Genomic DNA, 14,522 nt, shown 5'->3' with positions numbered 1-14,522 from the left:
CTTATTTATTTTTAAAGTCAAAATTAGACAGAAAAGGATAGAGAGAGAGAGATCTTCCATCTGCTGGTTCATTCCCCAGATAGCTGCAACAGCTGGGGCTGGGCCAGGCCAAAACCAGGAGCTGGGAACTTCATTTGTGAGGGTGCAGGAGCCCAGACATTTGGTCCATTTTCCAATGCTCTTCTTAGGCACATCAGCCAGGAGCTCGATTGAAAGTGGGGCGGTGAGGACACAAGGTGACACCCAAATGGGATGCCAACGTTGCAGGCAGAGGCTTTACCCACTATGCCCATCTTGTTGTGTTTTCAGCTCATTATCATTCTTCCTCTTTTTAAAGAGGGCTGCTTCATTACAAGGCAAGCCAGTGGGAGTGTCAGGGGCGTATTCTGAACCCAGGTCATGGCTGTACAGTCTGATTCATCCTGGAGGGAAGAAGAGCTTGGGAACCCCGTGTGACGCCATGGCTAACTGGCTCATGAAGTCCATGTTCAGGTTGGTGGTTTCTGCCAGATACCTCATCTTGGCAGGAAGCCCTCCCTAGGGGATTTCTAATAGGTCTCTTAGCAACAACCAGCGTCTCCAGTCTACCCAGAGTCACTCTCTAGGGGCTGCAGAGGGCCAACCAAGAGCAGCGTGGGTAGGGATCTTCCCCTGGAGTCACCTCTGGGTGCCCCACATCCAGAGGTCCTGGAAGGTGGATAACAAAGGCCTCCCTGTGCTCCCTGGATGGGCCTGGGACCCGAAGGCCAGCACCTCAAGGAGCAAGACCATGACCAGCCTGCTTGACTCTTTGCTTTTTTTTTTATCTGAAGAAGAGAGATCTCGCTCATCCGCTGGTTCACTCCCCTGATGCCCTCAACAGCCAAGGCTGGACCAGAGCAAAGCTAGAGCCAGGCACTCCATGTCTCCTGGGTATGTGGCAAGGACCCAAGGACTTGCCTGCTGCCTACCAGGGTGTACATTACAGGGAGCTGGGACCCAACCCCAGCCAACCCCTCCACCCGACGCATCCCAATACCAGATGTGGGGTCTCAGGCAACATCCTTTTTTAAAAGGGTGTATTTATTAACTTATTTGAAAGGCAGATTTATAGAGAGATACAGAGATTTTTGCGTTTGCTAACTCACTTCCCAAATAGATTCAATAGCCAGGAACCTGAAACTCCATGTGGGTTTCCCACCTGGGTAATGAGGGCCTAGGGCATGTTCCGCTAACTGGGGCATCTTCCGCTGCCTTCCCGGACATGTTATTAGCAGGGAGCTGGACTGGAAACAGCAGCATTCATGGGATGCCGGCATTGCAGGCAGTGGTTCAACCTACTGTGTCCCAAACCCATCCGGGTGGAAAGCACTTCACAGGGAAAAACATCACCCAGAATGAGCCCTGCAGGGAGCCAGATGCCTCCGACTGAGGACCCCTTGGAGGCACGGATGTTGTACATGGTACCTGAGTCCTTACCCACACACTGCCTGGTTTGCTTCCCCACTACCCTGCTTCCAATCGAGCACAGCCTGGGAGCAGCACATGGTGGCATTCGAACATGGGCCCCCTGCACCCACATGAGAGACCCCCCCCACGGAGTGCCAGGCTCCTGAAGTTTTGACCTGGCCCAGCTGTTGTGGGCATTTGGGGGGTGAATCGGTAGACAGAAGATTACCTCTCTTCTCTCTTTCTAACATTTAAACTAAGTAAATAAATCTCTAAAAAGTAAGTTTGATTCCTGCTTTTTCTTTTATATGTATTGTAACTATACATATTTGTGATTTTTGTGTGTGTGTGCAACTACTCTTAATTGAAAAGTGTCAATGACATAAAGAAAAATCTAAATAATGGGGCAAGTGTTGTGGTACAGTGGATTACACCACCGCTTGCAAAGCTAGCATCCCATACAAGCAACTGTTCAAGTCCCAGGTGCTCTACTTCTGCTCCAGCAGCCTGGTAACGAGCCTGGGAAAGCAGTGGAAGATGACTCAAATTTTCTTTCTCTCTCTCTTTCTTTCTTTTTAAAAGATTTTTAAATTTTCACTGGAAAGTCAGATCTACAGAAGGAGAGACACACAGAAAGATCGTCTCTCCACTGGTTCACTTCCCTAAGTAGCTATAACAGCTAAAGCTGTGCTGATCTGAAGCCAGGGGCCAGGAGCTTCTTCTGGGTCCCTCACACGGGTGCAGGGACCCAAGGCCTTGAACCATCTTCTATTAGTTTCTCAGACCACAAGCAGGGAGCTGGATGGGAAGTGGAGCAATCAAGATATAAACCAGTGCCCATATGGGAGGTGAAGACTGGCCACTAGGCTACCACATCAGGCCTGATGACCCAAATATTGAGCACCTGCTACCAACTTGGGAGACCAGGGTGGAGTTCCAAGTTTCTAATTTCAGCCTAGCTCAGCCCTGTCCACTGAAGCAATCTGGGGACTAGACCAGAGGATGGAAGATCTCTTTACCCCCCCCCCCCTGTAATTCTGCCTTTCAAATAAGTAAGTAAATCTTTTTTTAAAAGATTTATTATTTTCACTGGAAAGGCAAATTTACGGAGAAAGAAGGAGAGACAGAAAAAAAAAAAAGTCAGTTGGAGCTGAGCCAATCCAAAGCCAGAAACCAGGAGTTTCTTCCGGGTCTCCCACATGGATGCAGGGTCCCAAGACACTGGGCCATGCTCTGCTATTTTCCTAGGCCCCAAGCAGAGAGCTGGATCAGAAGTGGAGTAGCCAGCATACAAACTAGAGCCCATATGGGATGCTGCACTTGGAGGTGGAGGATTAGCTAAGTGAGCCAATGCACCAGTTCCAAATAAATTTTTTTTTTTTAAAGAAACCCTTGGGAACCCTGAAGGCACTATGCTGAATAAAATTAGCGAGTCATCAACAGTCGAGTGCGGTAGCAACTCTGTTTATATGAGGGACAATCAGCCCCACGTTCATGGGTTTTATGCCTGTAGATTTAGCCAGCTATGCAGAAAAAAACTTGAAAAAAAATTGTTTTCTTGGGGTGCACCTGTGTCGGGTCACCCTGGGGTACTTGGAAAGTCCCAAAGCTAAGGGTAGTGCAGGCACCCAAAGCCACCCAGAAATGCAAATTGCCTACCTGGGAAAACTTATTGGCTGGGGGGAGAAAACATTTCACTCAGAAAATACCAAGTTACAAGCATGCCTCTTAGATTTAACTGCTGCAGCGGCTGCCAGAGTCTAGCATCCTGGTTGTCACACTGCTCCTCTGTGGCATGTGGCAGCAGTCGGTGAGATGCTCGCTGCCTGATTCATTTAACCATGATCCTCTATGCGACTGTTCTGGAGGATTCTCTAGCAACACCGGCCTCAATTGGTCACTTCCTATGACACCCACGTCCCAGGCTCGAAGGTCTAAGCTTGAGCCCTGCTCCTCCCTCTGATTCTATCTTCCTGTTGATGTGCACTCTGGGAGACAGAAGGAAACCGCTCAGGTGTCTAGCCTCTGGCTAACCGCATGGGAGACCGGATGGAGTTTCTGGCCGTCAGTTCCAGTCTGGCCCAGCCCCGGCATCATGGACATCTGAGCAGAGAACCAACAGGTGGGAGCTCCATCTCGGTCTCTCTGACTCTGAAATTAAAAAACACAATACCTCAGCCAGACTTGTTTTTTCTGCTTACTTTTCCCAAAACAAGGCAGTAACGCAGTATAAATGCAGTAATGCAGGATGAACAATAAGTCCATGGCTCTTACATTGCAATAGGTTTTATATTTAAGGTCATCCCGAGAGGCCTTCAAGTAAATAGGAGGATAAGTGTGGGATTTTTGGTATATGGAAGCAACAGACATACCTACAGAAGCTCCAGTCCCAGGGAGTGTGAGGGCAAGGGTGGTTCCAGGGGCCACAGTGAGGCAAAAGGAAGAGGTAATTCACAGCAGGCAGCAAAATGACAAGAAGGCCGCAGGGATGGTCGCACATGACAGTGGGGTGCACAATGGCACTGAAAGAGAAAGAAAGAGAGAGGGAGAGCTGGGACTGGGCCAAGTGGGAGCCAGGAGCCAGGAGCTTCTTCTGGGTCCCCCATGTGGGCACAGGGGTCATCCTTTACTGCTTTCCCACGCACATTAGCGGGGAGCTGGATCAGAAGTGGAGCAGCCAGGACTGACACTGGTGCCCAGATGGCATGTGGCATCACAGGTGGCTAAGCCTACTATAACACAATGCCAGCCCCAAATGTGTATAAGATTCCTCCATATTGAAATGAGAACCAGATTTCACTGCTTTTTGTAGCTGAATTATAGCCCACTGGAGGGAAATGCCACATTCCACCCCTTCATGCACAGATGGATACACGCTGCACAGCAAGCCCTTAAAGCGACTCAGAGAATGTGTGTGGAGTGACTCCTTTTCTTGGTTTGGTTCCATGATGTACTAATCATTCCACTTCTGTCTTCTGCAAAGAAACCATCCCTGCCTCTCTGGCTTTTAAAAAAAAGACCAGCTAGGGGTGGTCCTTAGCTTAGTGAAGAAGACCCTCCACCGCGAGTCCCATATCACAGTGGCTGTGGGGTTCAGCACTTGCGCCAGTCTCCAGGGACGCAGAAGTGACGCTCAGGTTCTTGGGTTTCTGTCACACATTGGGGAAGGCCTGGTTCTTAGTTTCTGGCTTCAGAGTGGTTCAGCCCCAACTGCTGCAAGCATCGAGGCAGTGAACCAGTGGATAAACTGGCATGCACTCTCTCCCAATTTCAAACAGAGTGACATAAAATAAAGCTCTTATAATTAGAAAAAGTAATTATAAAGGAATGACAACAACCAACCAAAACCCAAAGAATCCAGTTGGTCCGGACTGGAATTGTCAACAGGAGGCTCTCACTTACAAATTGGAATCAGCAGGTGGCGCTCTCGGTCCTCATCACAGAGCCCTGGATCCCACAGCCAAGGTCATCTCAGAGATAACAGCTGTTGCAAGCCTGGTGGAACGTCAAGAATTTCAGAGATTATGGGTCCAATCAATAAGCGGTCATTTTCTCAAGGAGGAAAAGCAGTCCTGAGGCCTGCTCAAGGTCAGAGTTCACGGCCACCAAGGAGGACTCCCCACACCTGCCCAAGGGCTGATACTGCTACAATGCAGAGCATTGTTCCTGGACTCAGTAAATGGTGCATAGTGGACACAATGCAGTGTTTTCCCAGGAGGAGAGGAGGAGTGACCTTCGCTGTGTGTCCTGGTGTCTGCACTATGTGCACTATGCCGACTCGTTCAGGACCTTATCGTCTCAACACACAGACTAGTGTAACCAATTTTTGTTAAATCTCCTCCAATGAGCCCACAATGCTGGGTTCAGTCCTCTAGGAGGTTGCCTGTATCCTTGGGATACTGACTCTTCCCTGTCTGAGCTTTTTCTGAGGAATCAGAGTTCCCAGCAAGCAGCAGATGGCCACTCACTGGGGCTGTTACTACATTTACAAATGGGGCTAGTATATTCACATCGCGGCTGCTCCCCTTCCCATTCAGCTTATGTGTCCGGGAAGACAGCAGGAGATGGCCCCAGTGACTCAGTGCCTGACACCCACATGGGGGCCCAGGTGGAGATCTAAGCTCTTGGTTTCTTCCTGGCTCAGCCCTGGCCTGCATGATCTGGGGGATGCAAAATCACTCTGACTGTCCTTCAAATAAATGTTTCTTTGTAAAACCAGTTATTTGATTATTTGCAAGTGATATATAGAGATAGATAGATAAGATAGATAGATGGATATGAAGAGAGAGGGAGCAAGATCTTCCCCTTGCTGGTTCACCCTCCAGATGGGAGAAACAGCCAGTGCTGGACCAGCAAAGGTCAGGAGCCAGGAGCTTCTTGCAGATCTCCCACATGGGTGCAGGGGCTCAAACACTTGGGCCACTTCCCACTGCTTTTCCTGAGAAGTAGATCAGAAGCATGCCATGGGATGCTGGAGAGACAGGTTGGTGGCTTAATGTGCTGTACCACAACCTGTGAGCATCCCTTCTGAGGGCCGCCCCCACAGGGTCCACTTCCACCCCTTCAAGGCTCCACCACCTCCCAGCATGGCCACCCTGGAGACTACACTTCTAGCATATGAAACTCTGGGGCACATGCTCAGACAGTATCCAAATGGCAGCGCCCCCAAAGGCCAAACTACAAGGACCCTGTGGTCTGCCCATTCCACAAGGATTTGCTCCTTGCTAAAGTTCCTTCGGAGCATTCTGCCTCCATTCACCTTGCAGGCCCTGCCCCAGCTCCTGGTCTGTTGTCTTCCCTGGAGTTTTGACCATCACCACCAGCATACCCGCTACTCAGCCCTTCTGATGCGGGCTGAGCTCTGGTCACAACTGATGGGGGTTGTTCACCTCGTAGCTTCTTTTCTCCCTGCTGTGCACAGCAGCAGTGGGTGGCCCTTTTTTGCATCTTCATAATGTCTGCATAAATGCAGACCAACCACAACCTTAATTTCTGAATTACAAAACCTCTTTATCTGACAAGTTTTATGTCGGCAACTTGTTTTAAGAGAAAAAAAAAAAAAAAGCATTGGGAAGGGCTGACATGGTGGCAGCCTCGCAGGCTAATCTTCTCCCAACATTTCATATGGGCACTAGTTCTAGTCCCTGCTAATGGCCTGGGAAAGCAGTGGAGAACGGTCCAAATCCTTGGGCCACTGCATCCATGTGGGAGCCTGAGAAAAATTTCCTGGGTCTCAGGTTTAGACCAGCTCAGCTTTAGCCAGTGCAGCCATTTGGAGAGTAAGCCAGCAGATGGAAGATCTTTTTCTCTGTTTTTCCCTCTCTGTAACTCTGACTTTGAAGTAGAATAAAGTAAAAAGTTTTTAAATTAAAAAACAACAAACCAAAAAAAATGTGGTTAAGCCCATTGCTTGTGACACACTCGTCCCCTGTGAGTACTGGTTTAGGCCCCAGCTGTTCTACTTCTGCTCCAACTCCCTGCAAATGCACCTGGGAAAGTAGTGGAAGATGGCCTTGCCGTGTCATTTTTGTGTTACCTCCTACCCGTGTGAGCTCCAGCCGTTTCCAGAACGTCCTTCTGCCTCCTCGAGACCCGACTGGCCTCCCTGGTCACCAGCAGTCACCTGCCCTGCCCACAGACTCCCACTGCTGCCTGGTACACATCCAGAGCGTTACTTACTATCTCAGGTGTTAGAAAAGTCCAAGGGCAGACTCACCTCCTGCCTGGTTCAAGCAGGGGGGTCAGACACTGTCAGTGGCATTAGCTTGCAATCTCCCCCTCCTTCTCCTTCCCAGTTTTCCGTTATCAGCATCCTGTTCTGTTCTGGAGCACAGATGGCCACCAGCCAGGCTAGGATGCCAGTCTTTCTCTTACACAACACTAACACAGAGCCTTTCTTCTGGTTCCAACCAAGGGTAGGGGCTAAGTTCAAGTTCACAGGTTGAAATCCTATCCACCAGTACCTTATAATGAACCTAGATTTGGCGATAAGGCGTCAAATATGTTGATTTATTTTTCTTTTAATAGGTAAGGTTACAGAAAGAGGAGAGAGAGAAAGACCTTCCAACTGCTGATTCATTCTAAAAATGGTTGCCATGGCCAGAGCTGGGCAAATTCAGAAGGAGCCAGGAGCTTCTTCCAGGTCTTCCATGTGGGTGCAGGGGCCCAAGCACTTGGGCCCTCCTCCACATCTTTCTGAAGCCATTGGCAGGGAGCTGGATTGGAAGTGGAGGAGCTGGGACTCAAGCTGGCATCCATGTGGAATGCTGGGGGCTGTAGGTGGACACTTAGCCTGCTATGCTACGGTGCCAGCTCTAAAGTACGATCCAATATGACCAGTGTCCCCATAAGATTAAGATGCAGAGGCCTAGAGAGAAGCTGATGCAGTGACGATGGAAGTCAGTCACCCTGTAAGCCAACGACAGAGGCCTTCAGAAACTCAACCCCGCCAGTAGCTTGATCTTCAATGTCCAGCTCCCAGCACTGGGAGGAAATTCTGCTGCTGTTTCAGCCATCCCAGTTGGTGGGACTTGATTCGAGCAGCTCCAGTGCACCAACACAGGAATGAGTCCTCTGAACCAATCTCAGAGCAGGGACATGCAATGGTTTGATTGGCCAGCCTGGGTCACACGACTACCCTGGACTCCTACCTTCACCACACAAATTGAGAGTGAAAGACAAAGGAAAAGAGGGGAGCTATGGATTCAAGCAGTAAAGCCTCAGACACTGGTAAGAACCATGGCAGCGTCTACATCTGTCAATCACCCCATTTCGTTGTTTCCTTTCTCTAAAAGAATCTGGTATTACAGAGAAAACCTAGGTACAACCTCCTAACCTACAAACCTGGCCAGTGACTACTGGGACCTGTGAGTTTCATGTAACAGGAAATTACCCATTTTAAAGTGAACATGTCGGGCCCGGCGGTGTGGCCTAGCAGCTAAAGTCCTCGCTTTGAACGTGCCAGGATCCCATATGGGCGCCGGTCCTAATCCTGACAGCTCCACTTCCCATCCAGCTCCCTGCTTGTGGCCTGGGAAAGCAGTCGAGGACAGCCCAAAGCCTTGGGACCCTGCACCCATGTGGGATACCCAGAAAAAGTTCCTGGATCCTGGCTTCGGATTGGCGTAGCATCGACTGTTGTGCTCACTTGGGGAGTGAACCATCGGACGGAAGATCTTTCTCTCTGTCTCTCCTCCTCTCTGTATATCTGACTTTCCAATAAATAAATAAATCTTTAAAAAAAAATAAAGTGAACATGTCGGTGCCATTTGGTCTGTTCACAATGGTTTGCAGCTACCACCTTGATCTAGTTCCCAAAAGTTTCTCAACCCAGAAGGAAATCAGGCACCCATGTAGTCCTTCCTTCCTGTTCCCTTCGGCACCTGACCCTGGCAACCACCACCTGCAGTGTGCATCTCTGAGTTTAACCTTCACATCCACCAAGTCAGGCCACATGCGCTGTTGACACATGACTTCTCAGACTCAGCATGCTTGCATGCTTCATCCACATCGTCCTAGCATCTATTACAACTTCATTCCCGTTGTTAAAAAAAAATGTATTTATTTACAGAGAGAGCGCCCATCAGCAAGTTCACTTTCCAAATGCCCACAACAGCTGGGGTTGGGCAGGGGCCAGAAGTTGGAAACACAATCCAGGTCTCTCATGTGTGTGGCAGAACCCAACCACGTGAGCCACTACCACAGCCACCCAGTCCAGAGAGACTCCAGCGTGGGAAGCAGGCATCCTAACTAGCATCTTAACCATCTGGCCATGTGCCTGTCCCATGACTTCAGTTCATTTTTTTAAAAAGATTTATTTAATTGTATCACAAAATCAGATATACAGAAAGGAGGAAAGACAGCTTTCTGTTAGGGCAGGCCCTGGAGGCAGCAGTGAGGGCTCCAGGAGCTGGGTTCCCTCCATCCTCGTGGGAGCCTGGCACCAGCTCTGGCTGGGTCCCTGCTGCTGCAGATAGTTGGGGAGTCTTGCTTCTATCTCTCAAATCCAAACAAAAACAAAGAAGCTAATCACTTCAAAGGCCCTGCCAAGTGGGATTCCAGGGGTCAGTTAGAGGTTCATTCCAGGAGGAGGCCCCGGCCCTGATCCTTGGCCAGCAGCCAGCACCTTGCTCCCTTGGTCCCTTGGAATCACTACTCCAGGCCCTGGTGCCACAAGTTTCTGGACTCAGGGCTTAACCCACAGGACAGAGGTTCGGTTCTGTCCAGCCTCCTTATTCAACATTTAAAGCAGGACCACCATGAGTCAAGCTGGGAGGAAGCCATTTCCCAGGGAAGCCATGGCTGTGACTGCCTGACCCTCTCAACAAACACAAGCCACTTGAGGTCTCATGGATGCTTTGCCTGGGGTCTGCCCTGCAGCTGCTACCTGAGGACACTGTCACCCAGTCTTACCCACACACAAATGACAATTCAGCCAGACCAGCGACTGCTGACATAAGTTAATACATAATTTCTTTGTTTTCCTTCTCTTCTTTTGCTCATGATCAGTGCGCTGTGCGGGCCGACAAAACACCTGAGTGTGTGCTCTGTGCCAGGAACTCCCCGAGTCCCCCAGGGCTGGAGCTTTTCCTGGACCTAGCTTGGTTTCTGGAGGAAGCCCAGCTGTCCTATGGACACGGGCAGGAACTTGTGGTCCTCTCTCTCCTGCCTGGCCCACTCGATCTCGACTCCACCCTAGCTTGCTGAAGAGCAGACTTCACTAGTTCTCTTCTCGGCTGCATCATGGTCTAAGCGATGGATAACAAGAAACAGCATCTGACAAAAGATGCATCACTGCATCATTCATGATGTGCTCTTACTAAGCAATCCTTCCACAGCACCTATCTGTTCAAAACAGAATACTCAATCAGAGTATATATACTCCCATACGGAGTATGTACCTATTTACATTGTTAAACATATGAAAATAAAACTGGGAGAAAATAATTAGGGGCAGGCATTTGGCCCATGGGATGGCCCCATCTTATAGCAGAGCTCCCAGGTTCCAGGTTCCACACCTGCCTTTAGCTTTCTGCTTCTACAGACCCCATGGGGCAGTGGTCAGGGCTCAAGTGATTGAGTTCCAGTCACTCGTGTGGGAAGCCTCGATTTACTTGCTAGCTTCCACCTTCAGCCCTTGACATTGTGGCATGTGAGGAGTGAGCCAGCAATGGGAGCTCTGTCCATCTGCCTCTCAAATGAACAAAATAAAATGATGAGACAAGAGGTATAAACTCAAAAGATACACAGCGTGCCAACACTTATCATAATGTATTGCATTTTTGAAAATCAACCTCAAAGAGTAAATTTACACATTTTCCCCACAAAACCCCGTGCTGTGATGTAAGGCATATATCAATCTTTTACAATATCTACATATCATAGAACGTCGTGTTGTACACCATAAGTACTTACAACTCTTTTGGTTAACCGAAAAGAATCAGAGGCTGGTATTGTGGTCTGGCAAGCAAAGCCGCCACTTGTAATACTGGCATCCCGCAGGGGTGATGGTTCAGGTCTTGACTGCTTTATATCTGATCCAGCTCCCGGATAATGTGCCTGAGAAGGCAACAGAGGGTGATACAGGTACTTGAGTTCCTGTGCTTGCATGGAGACCCAGGAGAAGTGCCTGGTTCCTACGCCTTTGAAATAAATAAATCTTAAAAAAAAAAAAAAAGAAAAAAGAAAAGTAAGCCTAATTAGGCACTAGAGTCTAGAGTTCCTTTTGATTAGAAATGAAGAGCCACAGAGGCCATCCCCAACATGGAATGTGGTCAGCCAATCTCTCTTCATTAAAAAAAGAAAGAAAGAAAAGGAAAGAAAAGAGAAGAAAAAAAGAAAAACGTCTATTTGAAAGGTAGAAATACAGAGAGGGGAGGGGGTAGAGAGAGCTTCTAGACCCCCATTCACTCCCTGAATGGCCTCAAAAGCCAGAGCTGGGCCAGGTTGAAACCAGGAACTTCCGCTAGGTCTCCCACACAGGTGCAGGGGCACAAGACCTTGGGTCATTTTTCAATGCTCTCTCAGGTGCATCAACAAGGGACTGAATTGCAACTGCAATGGTTGGGGCTACAGCCTGCAGAGTCCGAGGGTTTTCATTCATTCTACTTAGTTCCTCATTCCTCTCTAAGCCTCAATTTGTTCATTTGTGAAGTGGGGGGGAAAACAACAGCACCACCTCACAGCCTGGTGTAAGTTAGAAAGCAGACTTGGGCCGGAGGGAGGGTCCGTCTGGGTGTGGCTGCAGCCCTGTCGGCCATGACCACCCTCTCCCCTGCTAGAACAGCTTGTCACTTCTCAGACCCCTATGGGCTAAACGAAGCCATTAAGATAAGAGACTGAGCATTCTGTTCTGGCCACTGAAGCCTGGAATGTCTTCTAACGGCTGTGTGACCCGTTCATATTTCCCAAGAACGTCAGGTACAGTGCATTTAGCCATGGGCCATCTTTATCCAGCTCAGAATAGAAACCCTTGCTTCTGCCTTGGGGTGGGGTGGGAGGCAGGGTTCCTCTCCTGTGCCTGCTGCTGCCCAGGTCCCTAACAAATAGCACTCTCCATGGTTGAGGACTTGTCTGTCTCTTCCTTTGATCCCACCATGCTTTTCCAGAACAGAGGTGGAGTGTCGGACATGGTCAATGATGGCTGTCCGCTGACTGCAGGCAGCAGGAGCTCCGTGTGGCTCGGCTGGCTCTAATGTCAGCACCAGCTGGCTATGCTTGGGCTCACAGAGACAAAGAAAGGCAGCAACGCAGCAGGTGACCCAGCCGGCCCTGTCCACTCACCTCATGAGCCTCCATCCTTATCTTAAAACCAAGAATACAGAAGGATGCCACCTGCCCTGGTCTGTCTGCAGCCCACATGCTGCCACCTTGTACCATTTCTTTCTGTCTTCAAATATTTAAGGGAAAGGCAGACAAAGCTCCCATCTGCGGGTTCATTCCCCAAATGCCTGGCTAGGGGTTGAAGCTGGGAACTCAGTCCAGTCCCCACATGGTGGCAGAAACCTAATCCCTCAAGCCACACCTACTGCCTCCCAGGGCCTGCCTGGGCAGGAAGCTGCAGTTAGCAGCTGGTATGAAATCCAGTTAGTGCACCCCTGTTCCTCCACCTCAAGCTTCCAGCATGGGCATGTACTGGGCCCCAGAGACCAGCTTCAATCCGTTCTCACCACCTCCTGGAGCAATTAGTTAGTTATACTTTTGAACACACAACTATGGTAAGCTAGCTACTCATTCACAAGCATTTTATGAGTGTGCAGTTTTCTCCAGGGCTAATGAAGGAAGTGCTGTCATTATTGGACCAACAGGTGAAACAGCTTTTTATTTTAAAGATTTATTTATTTTTCCTGGAAAGTCAGATATACAGAGAAGAGGAGAGACAGAGCAGATCTTCTGTCTGATGATTTACTCCCCAAGTAGCTGCAATAGCTGAAGCTGAGCTAACCCAAAGCCAGGAGTCAGGAGTGTCTTCCAGGTCTCCCACACAGATATAGAGTCCCAAGGCTTTGGGCTGTCTTCTACTGCTTTCCCAGGACATAAACAGGGAGCTGGATGGGAATGGAGCTGCCTGGACATGAGTCGGTGGCCATAAGGGATGCTGGTTTTTGCAAGGTGAGGATTTAGCCATCAGACATCACACCAGGCCTTGAAATATTCTTTTCTGAATGTACAATTTTATTAGAAAGTGCCACTTTATCAGCAGGTGAATTTCACAGGAACTCAGTTAAGTTTGTGGAATCCTGATGGCAGTGACAACACGAGGTGTCAAGTGTGTCTGGTGCTAGGGACATGAGCAGTAAACCAGAGAGGGGACCTTCATGAAGGTTACATTTGCACTGTGTGGTCCTGAGTGTTGGGGAAGAGGAGTGGCAGGGAGGGAGTGGACACAGGCCAGACGAGGGAAGGTTAAGGAAGCCAGGGGCAGGAATATCCCCATGGTTAGGGCAAGGATACAGGAAAGCACTTTAGGAAGAGGTGAGATGCACACGTTTAAGTACAGGTAAGATGGGGCTGGCATGATGGTTCTCCTGGACAATCCTCGCCCTGCAAGTGCTGAGAGCCTATCCAGCTGCCTGTTCGCATCTTGGTTGCTCCACTTCCCATCCAGCTTCCTGCTGGAAAAGGAGCAGAGAATGGCTCAAAGCCTTGGGACTCTGCACCCAGGTGGGAGACCCAGAAGAGGCTCCTGGCTTCTGGCTTTGGATTGGCTCAGCTCTGGTTGTTGTGGTCATTTGGGGAGTGAATCAGGATGGAAAATCTTCCTCTCTGTCTCATCTCTGTAAATCTGCCTTTCCAATAAAAACAAATAAACCTTTTTTTTTTTTTTAAAGCACAGATAAGAGTATTTTAAAAGTTCATGGAAAATGGAACAAAAACTTATTTGGGTACAAAACAATTCTGAAAGCTATGCACAAGGGTTTCTTGTAATCCCTATTTTCAAGACCTTTCTAAAGCTGTCCTCCTAAGTACACGGGTGTTCATTTCAGCGATATTTGTAAAAGGGACAAATAAAAATGGCAGTAAATCTCTAGTAAGAACAGATTTGTGGAATGTGTCTGTGGGTACGTGCAAGGCAGAATAATAAACAGAAACGTATGTTTAAGATACAAATATCCTTACAACTTATTTGAGGTGATCAAAGGAACAAAATTATCCACACCCATGATAGCTCAGAGATACGGGGATTTTTTTTCTTCCCCTTATTTTTTTTTTTCCCTCTACATTTTCTGCATTTAACTTGTATCATTTTGAGGTAAGAAATGAAAACCTTGGACACTTTTTCATGACCGGCGGAAGGAGAGCTACCGCTGGTCAGTACGCAGGAGAATACTGTGGTGAAAAATTAGGCTCGTTTTGTCAGCAAGCCGCCAGAGAAAGGCAAAATCTTACCATCTCCGAGTTTTGGAAAGTGCAGCATGGAGGCCGAAAATGTCACACACAAAACCCGTGAGGAAGCCATGGCGTTCCTCTCACGGCGTCGCCTCACAGGCCCAGCGCGAGGCGCCCCGGACTCGACCAATGGGAGCGCAGAGGGGGACCTGGACCCGCGGGTGATTGGAGGAGCTGGCGGGGGGCGGGGCTGCGGCTCGCACGGG

The sequence above is a fragment of the Ochotona curzoniae genome, unplaced genomic scaffold (genome assembly GCF_017591425.1).
Source record: "Ochotona curzoniae isolate NIBS_2020 unplaced genomic scaffold, NIBS_Ocur_1.0 contig_46, whole genome shotgun sequence".
Lineage (NCBI taxonomy): Eukaryota > Metazoa > Chordata > Mammalia > Lagomorpha > Ochotonidae > Ochotona > Ochotona curzoniae.
The sequence above is the reverse complement of the archived record's forward strand: the minus strand, read 5'-3'. Positions refer to the sequence as shown.